The following is an 18,635-nucleotide window of genomic DNA, read 5'->3' as shown; positions in this document are numbered from 1 at the left end:
CCTCAGCCTGGCTCAGTACAACTAATGTTCTCTTCTGAATGACCCTGCTTGGCAGATTTTGTGCATTGGAAAGTTCAGCAGTGTGGATGCCTGCCCTGAATCTACTACTGTATCCTCTGCCTGCCCATAGATAGAGGAAGAGAAATGGATGGGAGGAGTGKATATTGTGTAACAGAGTAACAGACCCATGACTTCTTTCTCCTCGCTGTTTTCTCTCTGTGACTCAATACGGGTCAGTGAACTCCCTCACAATGTTGCTTTTACCCTCCCTATGAGACAAAGACCACCACAAATGATCATTTATAATGTTAAAGGGCGACTGCACTTCTTGATTTGGCCTTATTTTTCATCAATGATCATTAAGAAATGCTAGCGGCTACGACTGAAGGCAAACTACAATTGTCTTGGGGGTGTGGTTTGATGTTGGKKTTTCTTGGGTTTGTCTTTGCCATTCAATCACGACAAACAAGGCCGGTAATGAGTACAGTGAGGTAAGCTAAGGTAGTTTTGCTATGGAGAGAACAAAGTTTTAGTTTCAAAACTTAGTTTCAACGTTTCATCACGTCATGTCATGTTACTGTGGAAACGGTATCAACTGCGAGTTGAATGCCCGCTCTTGAGTCAGCTCAGCTGTCCTACAACACAATATTCTGTTTCGCTTTGTCTTGCCTCCTCTCTCTATATGTCCGCTGTTCGATCTTTCCCAGACCACAAGGCTCATGGTTAGTCTTGTTTTTAGTGCTCTTTGCACTTGATATTGACGGTAAAAACACAACTTCTCAACACAGAGGTTGAAACATTCAAAACCGATAGGCACTTCATCAACATCCTAATTGTCTTGCAATCTTGGGAGAAAATAGAACGTCTACGTTGCACAGTAATATCGCTATCACTAATAATTATCACAACGGGTGATTGCGTTGAGAATTCACTTCCTGGAACCGCTCATCTGTGCCCTGTTGGTCATCATTGTTAAAAGKGGGCATGTAAGTAATTCATACCCAACCCTCCAGTAAGTCGTGAAGAACCCACTTAAAAAACTCGGTTTTGGATGAGATTGACTTTATGACCGAAATGATCCTACTTTACACTTTGTAGTCTATTTTGACACTAGAATGAATGTTTCTGACTCATCGATGCCACGTAGGCTGCTTAAAACCAGATAAGTTGGTTTTAACTTCTAAGGGGCAGTTGACCTTTAAAGAAATACAACAWTAAAAAGTTTACTCTGGTTCCTAATAGAGAAAGCGGCCATATTGAACAGGTTGCTTAAGGATAMGATGAGACTACATATAGGTCCTATTTGTTTTAGCGATTATTACAAGAAATCCCCCATAGCCTACTCATTTTAGAGCAACAGGAAACATTTATTGTTTTGGCTACATTGACGGAGTGTTGCTGTGCTTTGTTTAGGGTCTTCCAAATAAAACCACTTGAGTACACCACCCGTTGCCATTTATGGTTGTTTCCWTTAGATATAGAATGTTTGTCCTGACAGTAGTGCAAATTACATAAAATGCCCGTTTTTGTTAGAATCCAGGCTATAATTTACCTCAACACTTGAGGCGTCATGATAGTGTGGAACATCTGAGTAATTCTTAGCAGTCTGGAACTAGAACATTCATAATCGATCATTCCTAATTATAGGATTAGAACTGTTGAGTTCTCCATGATGGGCTGGGTTTCCAGAACCAGATTAATAGCCTACTGTTCAGTCCTGGACACTTTCGGTTGAGAATCTCCATTTGAAAGTGCTTTTTTGTCCAGGAATAGACTTCATCTGGGTGTGGGGAAACCCCCTAGTCCTAARAGTTGTGCAACTTGAATGAGCTGTTGTGTTGTTGGCCAGTGATGTTAGTAATCAACTGCCTTCCTCCCAGCGGTGTTGTAGATTGTAGTCTACTACCGACTGTTCGATTTGGATTTTTTTCCCCCCCAGTGATATTCAACAAATGTTCCAGATTTTCAAGCTTCTTTTGCAATGAGCAAAGCATTTGTGTTTTTTGGTTACTACATGTTTCCATGTGTATTCTTTCATACCGTTGATGTCTTCACTATTTTTATTCAATGTAGRAAATAATTTAAAATGAAGAAAAACCCTGGATTGAGTAGGTGTGTCCAAACTTTTGACTGGTACTGTATGTATATACTGTACACTGTATATGAAATACATATTTGTTTAGATTTACTTTTCTAGGTGCGGAAGTAAAAGTGGGGTTCGGATTACTCACTAGGGTCTGTAGAATTTATACAGTGCTTTCCGAAAGTATTCACACCACTTGACTTTTTCCACATTTTCTTGTGTTACAGCCTGCATTTAAAATGTTTTTAAATTGAGATTTTGTTTCACTGGCCTACACACAATACCCCATAATGTCAAAGTGGAATTATGTWTTTTGAAAAGTTTACAAATTAATTAAAAATGAGAAGCTGAAATGTCTTTAGTCAATAAGTATTCAACCCCTTTCTTATGGCAGGCCTAAATAAGTTCAGGAGTAAAAATGATCTGTAAGGTCCCTCAGTCGAGTAGTGAATTTCAAACACAGATTCTACCACAGAGAYCAGGGAKGTTTTCCAATGCCTTACAAAGAAGGGCACCTATTGGTGCATGGGTAAAACACATACATTGAATATCCCTTTGAGCATGKTGAAGTTATTAATTACACTTTGRATGGTGTATCAATACACACCAAGTCACTACAAAGATACAGGCGTCCTTCCTAACTCCGTTGCCGGAGAGGAAGGAAACCGCTCKGGGATTTCACCATGGGCCCAATGGTGACTTTAAAACAGTTACAGAGTTAAATGGCTTACAGAGTTAAATGGCTTCGATAGKAGAAACAGAGGATGGATTAACACAATACTAACCTAATTGACAGAGTGAAAAGAAGGAAGCCTGTACGAAATAACAAATATTCCAAAGCGTGCATCCTGTTTGCAATAAGACACTAAAGTAAAACTGAAAAAATAAATGTCCTGAACACAAAGGATTATGTTTGGGGAAAATCCAACACAACACGGAGTACCACTCTTCATATTTTCAAGCATGATAGTGGCTGCATCATGTTATGGGTATGCTTGTCATCAGCAAGTACTCCCTTTTTTTKGGATAAAATTAAACAGAATAGAGCTAAGCACAGGCAAAATCCTGAAGGAAAATCTGGTTCAGTCTGCTTTCCAACAGACACTGGGATACAAATTCACCTTTCAGCAGGAAAATAACCTAAAACACAAGGCCAAATATATGCTGGAGTTGTTTACCAAAACTATATTGAATGTTTTTAATTGTGTGTAAACTGTTGAATTTTATTCTTTATTTAACATGCATCAGGTCTAACATTTTGGCTAGACAAATCAAATACACGGTACAAATATATAAACTCAACATGCAACAATTTCAACGATTTTACTGAGTTACAGTTCATGATTGGGACTCCCATAGGGCGGCGCACTATTGGCCCAGCATCGTCCAGTTTTGACCAGTGTAGGCCGTCATTGTAAATAAGAATTTGTTCTTAACTGACTAGCCTAATAAAATGAAGGCTGATAAATAAAAAAAAAAATATGTGTGTGTGTTATAGCGTAGTGTCAGAGCATGGAGGCGCTACAGGAGGTCATTTTGCAGGGCTCTGTCAGTGTCCTCCTTGCACAAAGGCGGAGGTAGCGGTCCTGCTGCTGGTTGTTGCCTCCTATGGCCTCCTCCACGTCTCCTGATGTACTGGCCTGTCTCCTGGTAGCGCCTCCATGCTCTGGACACTACGCTGACAGACACAGCAAACTTTTTGCCACAGCTCGCATTGATGTGCCATCCTGGATGAGCTGCACTACTGAGCCACTTGTGTGGGTTGTAGACTCCGTCTCATGCTACCACTAGAGTGAAAGCACCGCCAGCATTCAAAAGTGACCAAACATCAGCCAGGAAGCATAGGAACTGAGAAGTGGTCTGTGGTCACCACCTGCAGAACCACTCCTTTATTGGGGTGTCTTGCTAATTGCCTAATTTCCACCTTTTGTCTATTCCATTTGCACAACAGCATGTAATTTTATTGTCAATCAGTGTTGCTTCTAAGTGGACAGTTTGATTTCACAGAAGTGTGATTGATTGGAGTTACATTGTGTTGTTTTAAGTGTTCCCTTTATTTTTTGAGCAGTGTATATACACCTTAACCAATACATTTAAACTAGTTTTTCAGAATTCCTGACATTTCATCTTAGTAAAAATTCCTGTTTAGGTCAGTTAGGATCAACCCTTTATTTTAAGAATGTGACATGTCAGAATAATAGTAAAGAAAATGATTTATTTCTTTCATCACTTCCCAGTGGGTCAGAAGTTTACATCACTCAATTAGTATTTGGTAGCATTGCCTTTAAATTGTTTAACTTGCCTCCGGGTGGCGCAGTGGTCTAGGCACTGCATCGCAGTGCTAGCTGGCCACCAGAGTCTCTGGGTTCGCGCCCAGGCTCTGTCGCAGCCGGCCGCGACCGGGGAGGTCCGTGGGGCGACGCACAATTGGCTAGCGTCGTCCGGGTTAGGGAGGTTTGGCCGGTAGGGATATCCTTGTCTCATCGCGCTCCAGCGACTCTGTGCGGGCCGGGCGCAGTGCGCGCTAACCAAGGGTGCCAGGTGCACGGTGTTTCCTCGACACATTTGGTGCGGCTGGCTTCCAGGTTGGAAGGCGCGCTGTTTTAAGAGCAGTGCGGCTTGGTTGGGTTGTGCTTGGAGGACGCATGGCTTTCGACCTTCGTCTCTCCCGAGCCCGTACGGAGATTGTAGCGATGAGACAAGATAGTTACTAGCGATTGGATACCACGAAATTGGGGAGAAAGGGATAAAATTAAAAATAATAATATAATAATAATTGTTTAACTTGGGCAAACGTTTCGGGTAGCCTTCCACAAGCTTCCCACAATAAATTCGGGTGAATTTTGGGCCACTTCTCTGACAGAGCTGTGTAACTGAGTCAGGTTTGTAGGCCTCCTTGCTCACATACACCTTTTCAGTTCTGCCACAAATTTTCTTATGATTGAGGTGAGAGTTTGTGATGGCCACTCCAATACCTTGACTTTTTTGTCCTTTTTGTGTGTATTGCCATTTGGAAGACCCATTTGCGACCAAGCTTTAACTTCCTGACTGATGTTTTGAGATGTTGCTTCTAATATTACCACAATTTTCCTCCCTCATAAGCCATCTTTTGTGAAGTGCACCAGTCTCTCCTGCAGCAAACACACCCCAACACATATGCTGCCACCCCCGTGCTTCATGGTTGGATGGTGTTTCTTTGGCTTGCAAACCTCCCCTTTTCTTCCATACATACAGATGGTCATTATGGCCAAACAGTTCTATTTTGTTTTCATCAGACCAGAGGACATTTCTCCAAAAAGTACGATCTTTGTCCCCATGTGCAGTTGCAAACCGTAGTCTGACTTTTTATGGTGGTTTTTGGAGCAGTGGCTTCTCCTTGCTGAGCGGTCTTACAGGTTATGTCGATAAGACTCGTTTTACTGTGAGTATAAGATACTTTTGTACCTGTTCCTCCAGCATCTTCACAAGGTCCTCTGCTGTTGTTCTGGGATTGATTTGCACTTTTCGCACCAAAGTACGTTCATCTCTAGGAGACAGAACGCGTCTCCTTCCTGGACGCTATGACGCTGCGTTGGTCCCATGGTGTTTATACTTGCGTACTATCGTTTGTACAGATGAACGTGGACTTTCAGGCATGGACAATGCTCCAAAGGATGAACCAGACTTGTGGAGGTCTACAATTTTCTTTTGATAGTCTTGGCTGATTTCTTTAGATTTTCCTATGATGTCAAGCAAAGAGGCACTGAGTTTGAAGGAAGGCCTTGAAATACATCCACAGGTACACCCCCAATTGACTCAAATTATGTCAATTAGCCTATCAGAAGCTTCTATAGCCATGACTAATTTTCTGGAATTTTCCAAGCTGTTTAAAGGCACAGTCAATTTAGTGTATGTAAACTTCTGACACACTTGAATTGTGATACAGTGAATAATCTGCCTGTAACAATTGCTGGAAAAATGATTGTGTTATGCACAAGTAGATGTCCAACCAACTTGCCAAAACTATAGTTTGTTTACAAGAAATTTGTGGAGTGGTTGAAAAACGAGTTTTAATGACTCCATCCAAAGTGTATGTAAATTCCACTTCACCTGTGTATATATATATATATATTGACTGAATTTCATAATATATTCAGTCAATTTAAATAAATTAATTATTTTATTAATCTATGTATTTCACATGACTGGGCAGGGGGCAGCTATTGTGGGCCTTGGAGGGCTTAGGGCCACCCACTTGCAGCCAGGCCCACCTACTTGGGAGCCCAGGCCAGCCATTCAGTTTTTTCCACAAAATGGTTTTATTCAGACAGAAATACTCATCAGTTTCGTCAGCTGTCTGGGTGGCTGGTCTCAGACGATCCCGCAGGTGAAGAAGCGGATGTGGAAGTCCTGGGCTGACGTGGTTACATGTTGGTCTGCGGTTCGGAGGCCGGTTAGACGTCCCTGCCTAAATTCTCTAAAACGACATTGGAGAGAATGGACCTGTGTATTTTCATGCTGTTTAATCAGCTTCTTGGTATCGCCACACCTGTCAGGTGGAATGGATTATCTTGGCAAAGGAGGAAATGCTCACTGACAGGGATATAACAATTTTTTGCACGCAATCTGAGAGAAATAGCATTTTGTGGTCTAAAACATTCTGGGATCTTTTATTTCAGCTCATGAAACATGGACCAACATTTACATGTTGTTTTATATTTTTGTATAGTTTATACAGTACCATTCAAAGTTTGGACACACCTAATCATTCCAGGGTTTTCTTATTTCTACTATTTTCTACATTGTAGAATAATAGTGAAGACATCAAACTATGAAATATGGAATCATGTAGGAACCAAAAGTATTCAACAAATCAAAATTATATATTTTAGATTCTTCAAAGTAGCCATCCTTTCCCATGAAGACAGCTTTGCACACTATTGGCATTCTCTCAACCAGCTTCATGAGGTGGTCACCTGGAATGCATTTCAATAAACAGGTGTGCCTTGTTAAAAGTTAATTTGTGGACTTTCTTTAATTCTTAATGCGTTTGAGCCAATCAGTTGTGTTGTGACAAGGTAGGAGTGATATACAGAAGATAGCCGTATTTGGTAAAAGACCAAGTCCATATTATGGCAAGAACAGCTCAAATAAGCATAGGGAAACGACAGTCCATCATGACATGAAGGGCAGCCAATTCGGAAAATGTCAAGAATTTTAAAAGTTTCTTCAAGTGCAGTCGCAAAAACCATCACGCGCTATGTATGAAACTGGCTCTCAGTGTGTACTGTCACAGGAAAGGAAGACCCAGAGTTACCTCTGCTGCAGAGGTTAAATTCATTAGAGTTACTAGCCTCAGAAATTGCAGCCAAATAAATGCTTCACAGAGTTCAAGTAACAGACACATCTCAACATTAACTGTTCAGAGACTGCGTGAATCAGGCCTCATGGTCGAATTGCTGCAAAGAAACCACTATTAAAGGACACCAACAATAAGAAGAGACTTGCTTGGGCCAAGAAACACGAGCAATGGACATTAGAGTGTGGAAATCTGTCCTTTGGTCTGATAAGTCTGTGAGATTTTTGGTTCCAACCGCTGTGTCTTGTGTACACACAGAGTAGATGGACGATGATTTCTGCATGTGTGGTTCCCACGTGAAGCATGGAGGAGGAGGTGTGATGTGTTGTGTTTGCTGGTACACTGTCATGATTTATTTAGAATTCAAGCACACTTAACCAACATGCTACCATAGCATTCCGGCGATACGCCATCCCATCTGCTTTTCGTTAGTGGGATTATTATTTGTTTTTCAACAGACAATGACCCAACACACCTCCAGGCTGTGTAAGGGCTATTTGACAGAGAAGGAGAGTGATGGAGTGCTGCATCAGATGACCTGGCCTCCACAACCACCCGACCTCAACCCAATTGAGATTGTTTGGGATGAATTGGACACCGAGTGAAGGAAAGCAGCCAACAAGTAATGGCTGAGCATATGTGCGAACTGCTTCAAGACAGTTGGAAAAGCATTCCAGGTGAAGCTGGTTGAGAGAATGCCAAGAGTGTGACAAGCTGTCATCAAGGCAAAGGGTGGCTACTTTGAATAATCTAAAATATATTTTGATTGTTTAACACTTTTTGGTTACTTCATGAGTTCAAATGTGTTATTTCATAGTTTTGATGTCTTCACTATTATTCTACAATGTAGAAAATAGATAAAATAAGAAAAACCCTTGAATGAGTAGGTGTGTCCAAACTTTTGACAGGTACTGTGTATATATATATTGAGGCGTATTCTAGTAACATCATGATGCCGTAGGTTAGTGTTCACCAGCCCACTTACACCTATAGCCTATCAACGGTTATCATGGTGATTAACAGCGCTTTTTTTCAACCCACTTGGTCGAAATGAATCTATGTTCATCTTGGACTTGGGTTTTTGGACTGAAAGTAGCAGGGTTATGGGGTTCTGGTTTTTGTGATTGTGTGACATTTTCAAAATAAAAGTCCAGCAACACTTCCTATGACCTATCTGTTTTTTTTTAGATATTAATACTCACCTGTTTTGTATTCTRGGGACTCTAGAGAGTAGACTGGACCCTGGTTTTATGGACACGAAGCMAATCGTTTTTCCTGAACAGTGCAATTTGTTTGTGCAGTACTACAAAAATACAGTAAGAGTTTTCTTAAACACTACATTTCAAAACTGCATCCTTGAACATTCTTACCAATAAATTAACAAAAATCATAGAATCAAAATAATGATTTATTTCATATWTTCATTCTATATTTTTTACATTTCTTACATGAATGCTATGTTGATTTATCTTACGATCCAGGTCATTTTGTACATACGTACACTACCGTTCAAAAGTTTGGGGTCACTTAGAAATGTCCTTGTTTTTTGAAAGACATTTTTTTTTTGTCCATTTAAAATAACACATTGATCAGAAATACAATGTAGACATTGCTAATGTTATAAATGACTATCATAGCTGGAAACGGCAGATTGTTTATGGAATATCTACTTAGGCATACAGAGACCATTTATCAGCAATCATCACTTCTGTGTTCCAATGGCACGTTGTGTTAGCTAATCCAAGTTTATCATTTTAAAAGGCTAATTGATCATTAGAAAACCCTTTTGCAATTATGTTAACACAGCTGAAAACTGTTGTACTGATTAAAGAAGCAATAAAACTGGCCTTCTTTAGACTAGTTGAGTATCTGGAGCATCAGCATTTGTGGGTTTGATTACAGGCTCAAAATGGCTGGAAACAAAGAACTTTCTTCTGAAACTCATCAGTCTCTTGTTGTTCTGATAAATGAAGGCTATTCCATGCAAGAAATTGCCAAGAAACTGAAGATCTTGTACAACGCTGTGTACTACTCCCTTCGCAGAACCGCGAAAACTGGCTTTAACCAGAATAGAAAGAGGAGTGGGAGGCCCCGGTGCACAACTGAGCAAAAGGACAAGTACATTAGAGTGTCTAGTTTGAGAAAGACGCCTCACAAGTCCTCAACTGGCAGCTTCATTAAATAGTACCCGAAAAACACCAGTCTCAACGTCAACAGTGACAAGGCGACTCCCGAATGCTGGCCTTCTAGGCATAGTTGCAAAGAAAAAGCCATTTCAGACTGGCCAATAAAAATAAAAGATTAAGATGGGCAAAAAAACAGACACTGGACAGAGGAACTCTGCCTAGAAGGCCAGCATCCCAGAGTCGCCTCTTCACTGTCGACGTTGAGACTGGTGTTTTGAAGGGTACTATTTMATGAAGCTGCCAGTTGAGGACTTGAGGTGCCTGTTTCTCAAACTAGACACTCTAATGCACTTGTTCTCTTGCTCAGTTGTGCACCTGGGCCTGTATATTTTGGGATGTGACCACTGTCTGTTTTAATAAACTACAATGACCATAATCCATTGCGCCTGTTCTTTCCGGCTCGGAGAGTGAAAATAGTGTTTTTCTGGGTCAGATACACTTTTACGTCTGCAATGTTAGGTTAGATACACACAGACCACATAGACTGCATGAGAGAGGAATGTACACAACACAATGATGAGAGGGTTAGAGACAGTTTGTGAAAATATGCCTTATCTACATTGAAGAACTAGTCAATTAATTCGTCAGACAGCTTTCAGCATACTTAGGCAGGCTAGCCTAGCTAAATAGGATGAACAAAGACAGTACATTATGGGGAGAGTTACACAGAGTTAATGTTATAGTTGCTGGTTGGCTGCTACTGCCTGAGCAGAGATGATGATTACTTTAAGAAATTTAAAATAATAAACTTATCAAATAAAAACTAGGCAATTTACACATCTGAAATATTTTGTTATTTCATAGTAATTTCCTATTTTTCTATTGATGTCTAGGCTACCTACCCAATGTGACATGAAAGAGACAGTGGAATATTTTTGGCAATTGAATGTTTACTTTTTTTGGCTGTGGAATTTCCATTGAAAAGCTCTAAAATCATTGGAATGTCATTATTTCATAGTGCATTTAATGTTTAAAAGTCAAATTCCGTGATTATTCTTTCAATAATCGAACCAAAATCGACCTCAAAAAGCACTATTCGCTCGTCACCGGGCCCTCTGAAGCGGCTGCCAAACGCAATCATGCTGTTCATTGTAAATATCATATTATGATGTTAATACATAGGGAGGGGGGATAACTCTGGATAATTCACGATGAGGACCACCTATAGCGTAGAGTGAGTGATTTAGTTTGATAGCTGATGAAAGAGAGGGTTTACACTTTTCTGCTTTAACACTCAATAACTAGTAGAATGGCCACGACAGTCATTCTCACCGTTGATATTTCAATTGTATAAATATTCCATCATAAATAATAAATACTAAATTAATGCATTTATTATGCTAAAATAGATCATAAGAAACCYCAGGACACCAAATGCAAATCGTAATCAGTCACAAAATGTGTTGATTGATCCAGAAGCACATAGACTATAAATACTAAAATAAGGTGATAGTGTATTTTCTGACTGTAAGAAAACAGTTGCCTACCCAGCTGGCCCGTCCAAACAACACCTAAACTATATTAAAACWAATTTCACATAATAATAATACTGTAGATATGGCTTAAAGACTAGATTAAATTGATAATAGTCTGATGGGTGACAATATTATCAATTGTCAAATAGAAAATGACGAGACTGATGGCCTGTGCAGCGTGCATTCCAGATGTTTTGAWTGCTATACCCTATCAGAAAGAGCAGATTCCAAAGTTTGGAATCAACCGATTTTTGGCACACAAAAAACTGTACAAATTGTGCGGATGGTCTCTGTTTCAAAATATWACTTTTTCCTAGAATAACCGTGGCTCCATGAACTCCTCATGGGAGTAGGCGTCTGGTGACTATCAGCAATAGCCATTTGGGATATTCCACTATATTCGTACTGTAAAATATGTGTTGACTGTGGTAGGACTGATGTYTGCTAAACGAACAAGTTGATTTCATTGGCATGGCGCAGCTACTAAGCTCAGATAAATACAACTCAAAATATGCCAATCTGTTCGCTTTAAATAAATTGCCTTGTATTATGTTTTTTTTTATGACCTTCCKAAACGAAATATGAATGGCTTTATTTGTGAYTGTGYATATTAACACTAGAAAGGCGGAGTGTATCATGTCTCAAAACGAGTTTAAATGTTTAATTACCATTTTTAAAGTAATGTCCCCCTTGTCCTTCGCTTTTCCTAAATATGTCTATACAACACATTGTCATTGTTAGAATCTTAATATCGCAAACAGAACTGGAGTTATAACCAGTTTTAGGAGGGCATGTCATTTTTTTTWATGATCTTCCCCAGCCTGCTCCGCTCCTTCTCCGATAGTTGAAATGAACGATGAGGRGAAATGGACGATGCATAATTATGTAATCMCCAACTGGGAATGAAGAACAGGGCGGCCATTGCATTCAGGCCTATTCTATTAATCTATTCTAATTATAATCTCAAAACGTTGTACCCTATACCAGTCCACCAAATCCAAGCAGTTTCATTTGTCTACTCTAGGCCTACTTGGAGTAAGATACACAGTGAGCGTGCATAATTTACAATGGGACCAAGACGAATGGATGCACATGCTGTGTTAGCGTTGCTGCAAGATCTGAATAACAACGACTCGGATGGCGGAGAAGAAATAGATCATGACATCTATGATGATGATTATTCTGATTCATACTGAACCGCTTTCCATATCTGGGAAAGGAGCCATATCGGGCAGCGGGTGAGCGAGCAGGTTTCGGGTAATGTTTCGGATCAAATGGCACAGCTGTACTAGCTGAAAGGCGGAACGTTCCGCTGGCCTGTTGCTGTGTTTTACAACATGCTTGACTTGGCTGCCATCAACGCACACGTGTTGTTCAAGCAGTGCATGAACAACACCCAAGAGACCAGAAGAGACTTCATCATGAGTCTGGCACACAGGCTGCGTGAGAGACACATGAGGTCCAAGTAAAGATGCATTGTGTGCCAAATTGTGCACTGCTTTTTGGGGAGGAGAAGCTGCAAGGTAGGCAGATGCACTTAGAACAGAACCGGACAGCTAATTCAGCTGCAAGTGACTTATTTGTGGGTGTTGCATTCAAGTGAGTTAAAGGATAACAACTAAATGAGATCCAACTATTGCGTGAAGACGCACAGAATACTGTAAGCAGGAGCGAGGCCACAAATAATGTGTCTAATAACTGACAATAATACTATTTTTGACCGCTGTCATATCGACACTTATATTCATTATAATACCATGATTGCTTTTGTGCTGATTTTCACCGTTCACAAGCACGCTATACTGATATTTAGGCTACTGCTATTTTCTTCATTGACCGCGTGTCTTGCGGTTTGGGTATTTTCATTTGTTTTGTCATTATACACATAAGCTTTTACTGTGTTTCAATACACATGCTTTGTGTTTCATAGGTGTTTTTTTCGTTTTTACATATAGCCCACAGTAACAAACTAATGAAACTGTTAAGTTCTTTCAAATACTTACATTTGGTAAGTATAACCTAACAACTTCATAAACACATCCAAATGACATTGGCAATGAGCCCAGGCTTTTCTAGTTAAATKGATTTATTAGACTGGTGGCTATTGGTACTCCTCAAGGCCCGGCTATTCTACTGTTAAATATGCATGTGGTAATTTTGACCGTCATGACGCTTTTGAGGATGAAATGCGCAAAGTTTTTGTCTGAAAGTACTGCTAAACCGGCGGGTTTAAGGTTTTTATTGAAATTAAAAGTGTTTAGGTTTTTTCTCTCCATTAGGTCAAAGGGCTTTTGATGGTATAGTGATGTAATGGCAGTTGAATGTTTTGGTAGACAGACACAAGAAAGWCTTATGATTGAACTAGTGTCACAACAAAGACCTAAATCTAAACAACGTGGTTGGTGACATGAGGTGCACACCAGAGCGATCCTGACTTTATAAGACGATGTGTACCTTAAAAATKTAGCCTTGTTCACTGTCAGTTTTGACCTARTTTGGTTAAGTTCAAAACGATCAGAATGGAGAAAGGCCACTKAGAATGAATTCACTGCCATCCTAGGGTAATGCACTACTCATAAAACATATTAAGAACTTTCCTTATTCCCTAACTATAGGGAAGGATTAGCCTAAAGCGTACATATTAACAGTAAATGAAGGACACAGCCTCATTGGCCTGTGCCTGAAATGGCACCACAACGTAACATTTGATCTTGTACAGTTTACAATACAATGTTATCCTGATATATGCCTAATCCTCTCCAGATTCATAACTCGTAGCTCCAAGACAAGTTCAGAGTCCACTGAAGCAATTGCTTCATTGTAAACCACGTTTGGCTGCCTTTTTGTACTTCTCAAATAGGATTTTAAAATACTCTGTCAAGCTAGTTATCGAGAGCTCAAGTGGGTGCCACGTTAAATCAGAAAGCAGGCGGGCAAACTGCCTGCGGACGTTATGTTTGACACCCCTGGTTATTTTGTGGTTAGCGAACCATTTAACATAACGCACTGCTGAATTTCACAGTCACACAATCTCACTTTTAAACTGCTGAACTCAATAGGACATCCAGTCACTGCATTGTTGGGTTAAGAGCTGGCAAGAAAGGCATTTCACTGTACTTATGCAAGTGACATTCAAACTTGGCGGTCAGTCATTGAATTCCATACTGCACACCTATTCCCCTGGTATATAACATGCATTGCATTCCCTGCCAAGTGTTTCTCTGTTCCCTTGTTCACAAGCAGTAAAAAACTTGAAAACATCTCCTGAGAGTGACATGCATGCCAGGCAAATTTGACCTTGCTTAAAGACGTACTCCGGGAACTTTGGTGACTACTAATGATTTGTTAATCCTTCCGCTTTGGGCTGAATGTGTCAATGAAGTTCATACATGCATCATCTATAAGCAGAATTAGCCTTACCTCAATTAGCCACGGAATCCCTAGTTTGAAGGCGACTGTTTTTCTGGAAGCTGTCGCTGCGCCATTTCTCCTTCATTTTCCCCCTTGTGTGCCAGCCCCATATCAATTTGAGTTGTACCAATGAGCTTCAGCCCYTCACCATTTGAGTGACGTCTAGCAAGAGGCACACACAGCAGAGCGAGAGAGAGCAATGCCGTGGTGCACATACTGTATCTGCACATATGTAACATGGTACTCAATTTTCAGGGACCACTTTTGGCTCGGGAGCGCTACTTTCAGAACTACTATCTAAAAAGTATACGAAAGGGATCTCTTTAATCTATCATGTAGATATGCTTACTGGTAATGCAAGGGAGAGTGCTCTACTGATATGGTGTGCAAACTGATAAGTAACTCCTCTAACATGCTTCTCTTGGTGTCCTCCGATCAATCTGAAATGGTCACTTATAACGAACTATAACATATAGTTGGGAAAACTCTATCTTGCCTTGTATGTATGATGTATTATGTAGACATGCTAACATGTAATGTAAAGTGTTCAACTGATATTGTGTGTACTGAGTATATGAGTCCAAACAGCTAAATCTATGAGTGTTCAAAACTCTTTCCATAACATAGACTGACCAGGTGAATCCAGGTGAAAGCTATGATCCCTTATACTATGCCACCTGTTAAATCCACTTCAATCAGTGTAGATGAAGGAGGCAGGTTAAATTATTATTTTTAAACCTTGAGACAATTGTAACATGGATTGCGTATGTGTGTCATTCAGAGGGTGAATGGGCAAGACAAAATATTTAAGTGCCTTTTGAACAGGCTATGGTAGTAGGTGTCAGGCGCACCGGTCTGAGTGTTTCAACAACTGCAACGCTSCTGGGTTTTTCACACTCAACAGTTTCCCGTGTGTATCAAGAATGGTCCACCAACCAAAGGACATCCAGCAATCTTGACACAAGTGTGGGAAGCATTGGAGTCAACATGGTCCAGCATCCCTGTGGAACACTTTTGACACCTTGTAGAGTCCATGCATTAATTGTTCTCGGGTCAAAGGGGGGTGCAACTCAATATTAGGAAGGTGTTCCTAATGTTTTGTACACTGTGTATGTGAACCCATGCCTCTGTGCCAATGCACTCTTCCATTCAAAATGAGCATTTCAGTAATTCGCAGGATAAGTGTATTCAAGGAGGCTTATGTTCATCATGCCTTTCATTGTGTTCTTATTTGTATTTTGTTCCCTACTCCTCCCCCCCTCTTCCTTCCCCTTTTTCTCCAGGCCCTCTCTTTGATCGTGCTCCCCTTCATCCCAGCCTCCAACCTCTTCTTCCCTGTGGGCTTTGTGGTGGCAGAAAGGGTGCTCTATGTCCCCAGTATTGGATTCTGTGTTCTCGTGGCACACGGCTTCAGGATTGTCTCCCACAAAGGGTGAGTAGTACAGTAGTTAGCTTGGTCCCAGATCTGTTTGTGTTGTCTTTACAACAATGACCAAAGGAGCTGGCAAGACAACACAAATACATCTGGGACCATTTGGAGTGAGTAAGTACCCTTCCTACACAAACTCCCATAGGGTGTAATGGGGTATTAAATGTCTCCAAAGCATAAAATAAGCACTTTAACAATGGACCACTCTCAGGGGCGGTATACCGGACACTGATAATAAACCTACTCTTAGACTAAGAAGCACTTTCAATTATCCAAGGCTAGGCTTATTAAAGACCCAAATGCAGCCGTTTTTATAACCATATCAAATCATTTCTGGGTAACAATGTAACAGTTGTCCATTTAAAATGGAGAGAATGTCTCAACCAAGATTGTAGCTGCAACTGTCTGGGAGTGGTCTGAATGGGATGTTATTGGCAGAAGGTTTGAAGCCTTACTTTGTTATTAGTCTATACTGAGTACACAAMACATTAAGAACACCTGCTCTTTCCATGACATAGACTGACCAGGTGAAAGCTATGATACCTAATTGATGTTACTTGTAAAATCCACTTTAATCAGTGTAGATGAAGGGAAGGAGACAAGTTAAAGAAGGTATATTCAGTGTATTAACCAATTTTCCGCCTGGTGATGACACCAGGCAAGCCGAAACTCCCACCCATGCAACCAGGCTGATTATAAGGTCCTTTGTAGATTCCAGCAACTATCAGAAAATAACACTGATCAAACGGTGGCCGCGATAATGCAGAATTTTGCATTTTTCACACCGAATAAAATCCAATTCATATGAAATATCTTGCTGCGTTTTGTAAACACAGCTCTAAAATGCTTCTTATTGTCATTTCTGCTCGGCAGGTTTTCGAAACTCACGCGACCCCTGTCAAACTTTGTCACACTTTTRCAGTGTTAGTTTCGTCAGCTGTTGTACAATATGATACAAAACACAAGAAAAGCTGACCTTTTAATCTGTGTCCAGGAAACGAACCCACAGTGTCTCTCTTCAGCCACAATGTCAAACAAAATTGTACGAACTAGACAGCATTATCAATTTGAGGGGTATTATTTGGGTGATATACAGTCTTTTAACAGAATCAAAATGTTTCTTTTTACTTTTTCCCTTTATTGACCAGACACATGAAGAAAATATCCTGGCTGGTGACCGGAGTGCTCCTCACCACATACACAGTCAAGACCTTCAACAGAAACTGGGACTGGGAATCTGAATACACGCTTTTCACCTCTGCCCTGAAAGTATGCCATCCAGATCTCCTCATTCTTGGCCTAATTTACAATAAACTCTCCACAATTGTTATTTTCATCCGTTGTTCCTCCCAAATATATATATWAAAAAAATGTTTTAAGCTAAACACATTCAGTTGTATTTCTTTCTTTCTTTATATTCATGAGTCTGGGAGAGAACGTATAGTCCTAGGCGATGCTGTTGGTTCATTGATTGTGCAGGGCAGCTTACAGTTAGCCTACAATTATAGTRAATTTGTATTTGATTTTGAATAGCCTAGTAATAGGGATTTTTTTTAAATATAATTGCGTAATTAATAAGGTGACACATTAGGCTACATTTAGTTACATAATATCTCACCACTGTGTATTTCCATCTCTTCGCCTTTATTTAAGCACGCAGAGAGAGGAGCTGTCAACAGTTGAATGAAAGGTTTTGTTGTGAAAACATGTTACTTTCAATGTTCACGAACAGATTTCACTTGGTTTCCCAATTTAAGCACTAGGTAGCTGCAGGAACAGGGTTGGGAAGCCCATAGGGTACAGTTTGGGCAGTATATCACATGTCGCTCAGTGAGAGGCTGCATGCGCCTCAAACAGTGGTTGATGCATGGCGTGAAATAATCGGAGTAGCCTACCCGAACGAACAACATGCGGGAAAGCTGCTTCCATTCGCTCTTGAAGTGCATAGGCAGATGATCTCTTTTTAACATATTAGTCAAGATAATATTACATTGAGAATAGTCTGATGGGTGATAATACGATCACTTGATGAGAGAACAGTGTGTGTCGCCTGAGGTAAGGAACGGAGCCAAGCTTTTTTTTTACGACCTTCTCAAATCATCAATAGCCCATAGTCGCATCATGCAGCCCAGATATGTTTTAATTTCTTAGACATTCTAAGGTTTGTATCATTAACAACTAAAGTTGCCAAATAACTATAAATCTAGCGTAGTGTATAGGACCTGTTTCAAATGMTCACTTTTACGCTCAACATAGACGTCACATGCTCATTTGGTCCGGAGTGGGATAAATATAATTTCTATTTTATTCAGATAAATTCAATTATATTCTTCTTAATATAAAATCATATAATATAAAATAATGACACAGGACTTATAAGCATATCTTGTCTGCTAAATGAACAAGCCTACAGCCTATGGCATGCCAGATAACATAGAGTAATAGGCCAACTCATGTTCTGTTAACCTGTCATCTGTAATCGTAATATGTTAATCTGTAAAATTGTATAGAATCAGCGTGATCCCCTCTGTCGAAGACGCTTGGACCTTCTTTTTTGATATTTTCAATGGTATTGTTAACAAACACGCCCCCATAAAGAAAATGAGAATTAAAAACAAGTTCAGCCTCTGGTTCGACCGTGATCTTGCAGAGTTACTTCACCTCAAGAATTGCATTTGGCGAATGGCTCAGCACACGCATACTCAGGCTGACT

The 18,635-nt window shown here is 40.2% G+C and overlaps 1 pseudogene; it reads left to right on the top strand.

The window, feature by feature from the left end:
- Positions 1–18,635, top strand: part of LOC111952236 (protein O-mannosyl-transferase TMTC3-like) — a 63,074-nt pseudogene that overhangs the window by 23,042 nt on the left and 21,397 nt on the right.

The sequence above is a fragment of the Salvelinus sp. IW2-2015 genome, linkage group LG26 (assembly GCF_002910315.2).
Source record: "Salvelinus sp. IW2-2015 linkage group LG26, ASM291031v2, whole genome shotgun sequence".
NCBI lineage: Eukaryota > Metazoa > Chordata > Actinopteri > Salmoniformes > Salmonidae > Salvelinus > Salvelinus sp. IW2-2015.
The sequence above is the reverse complement of the archived record's forward strand: the minus strand, read 5'-3'. Positions and strand labels throughout refer to the sequence as shown.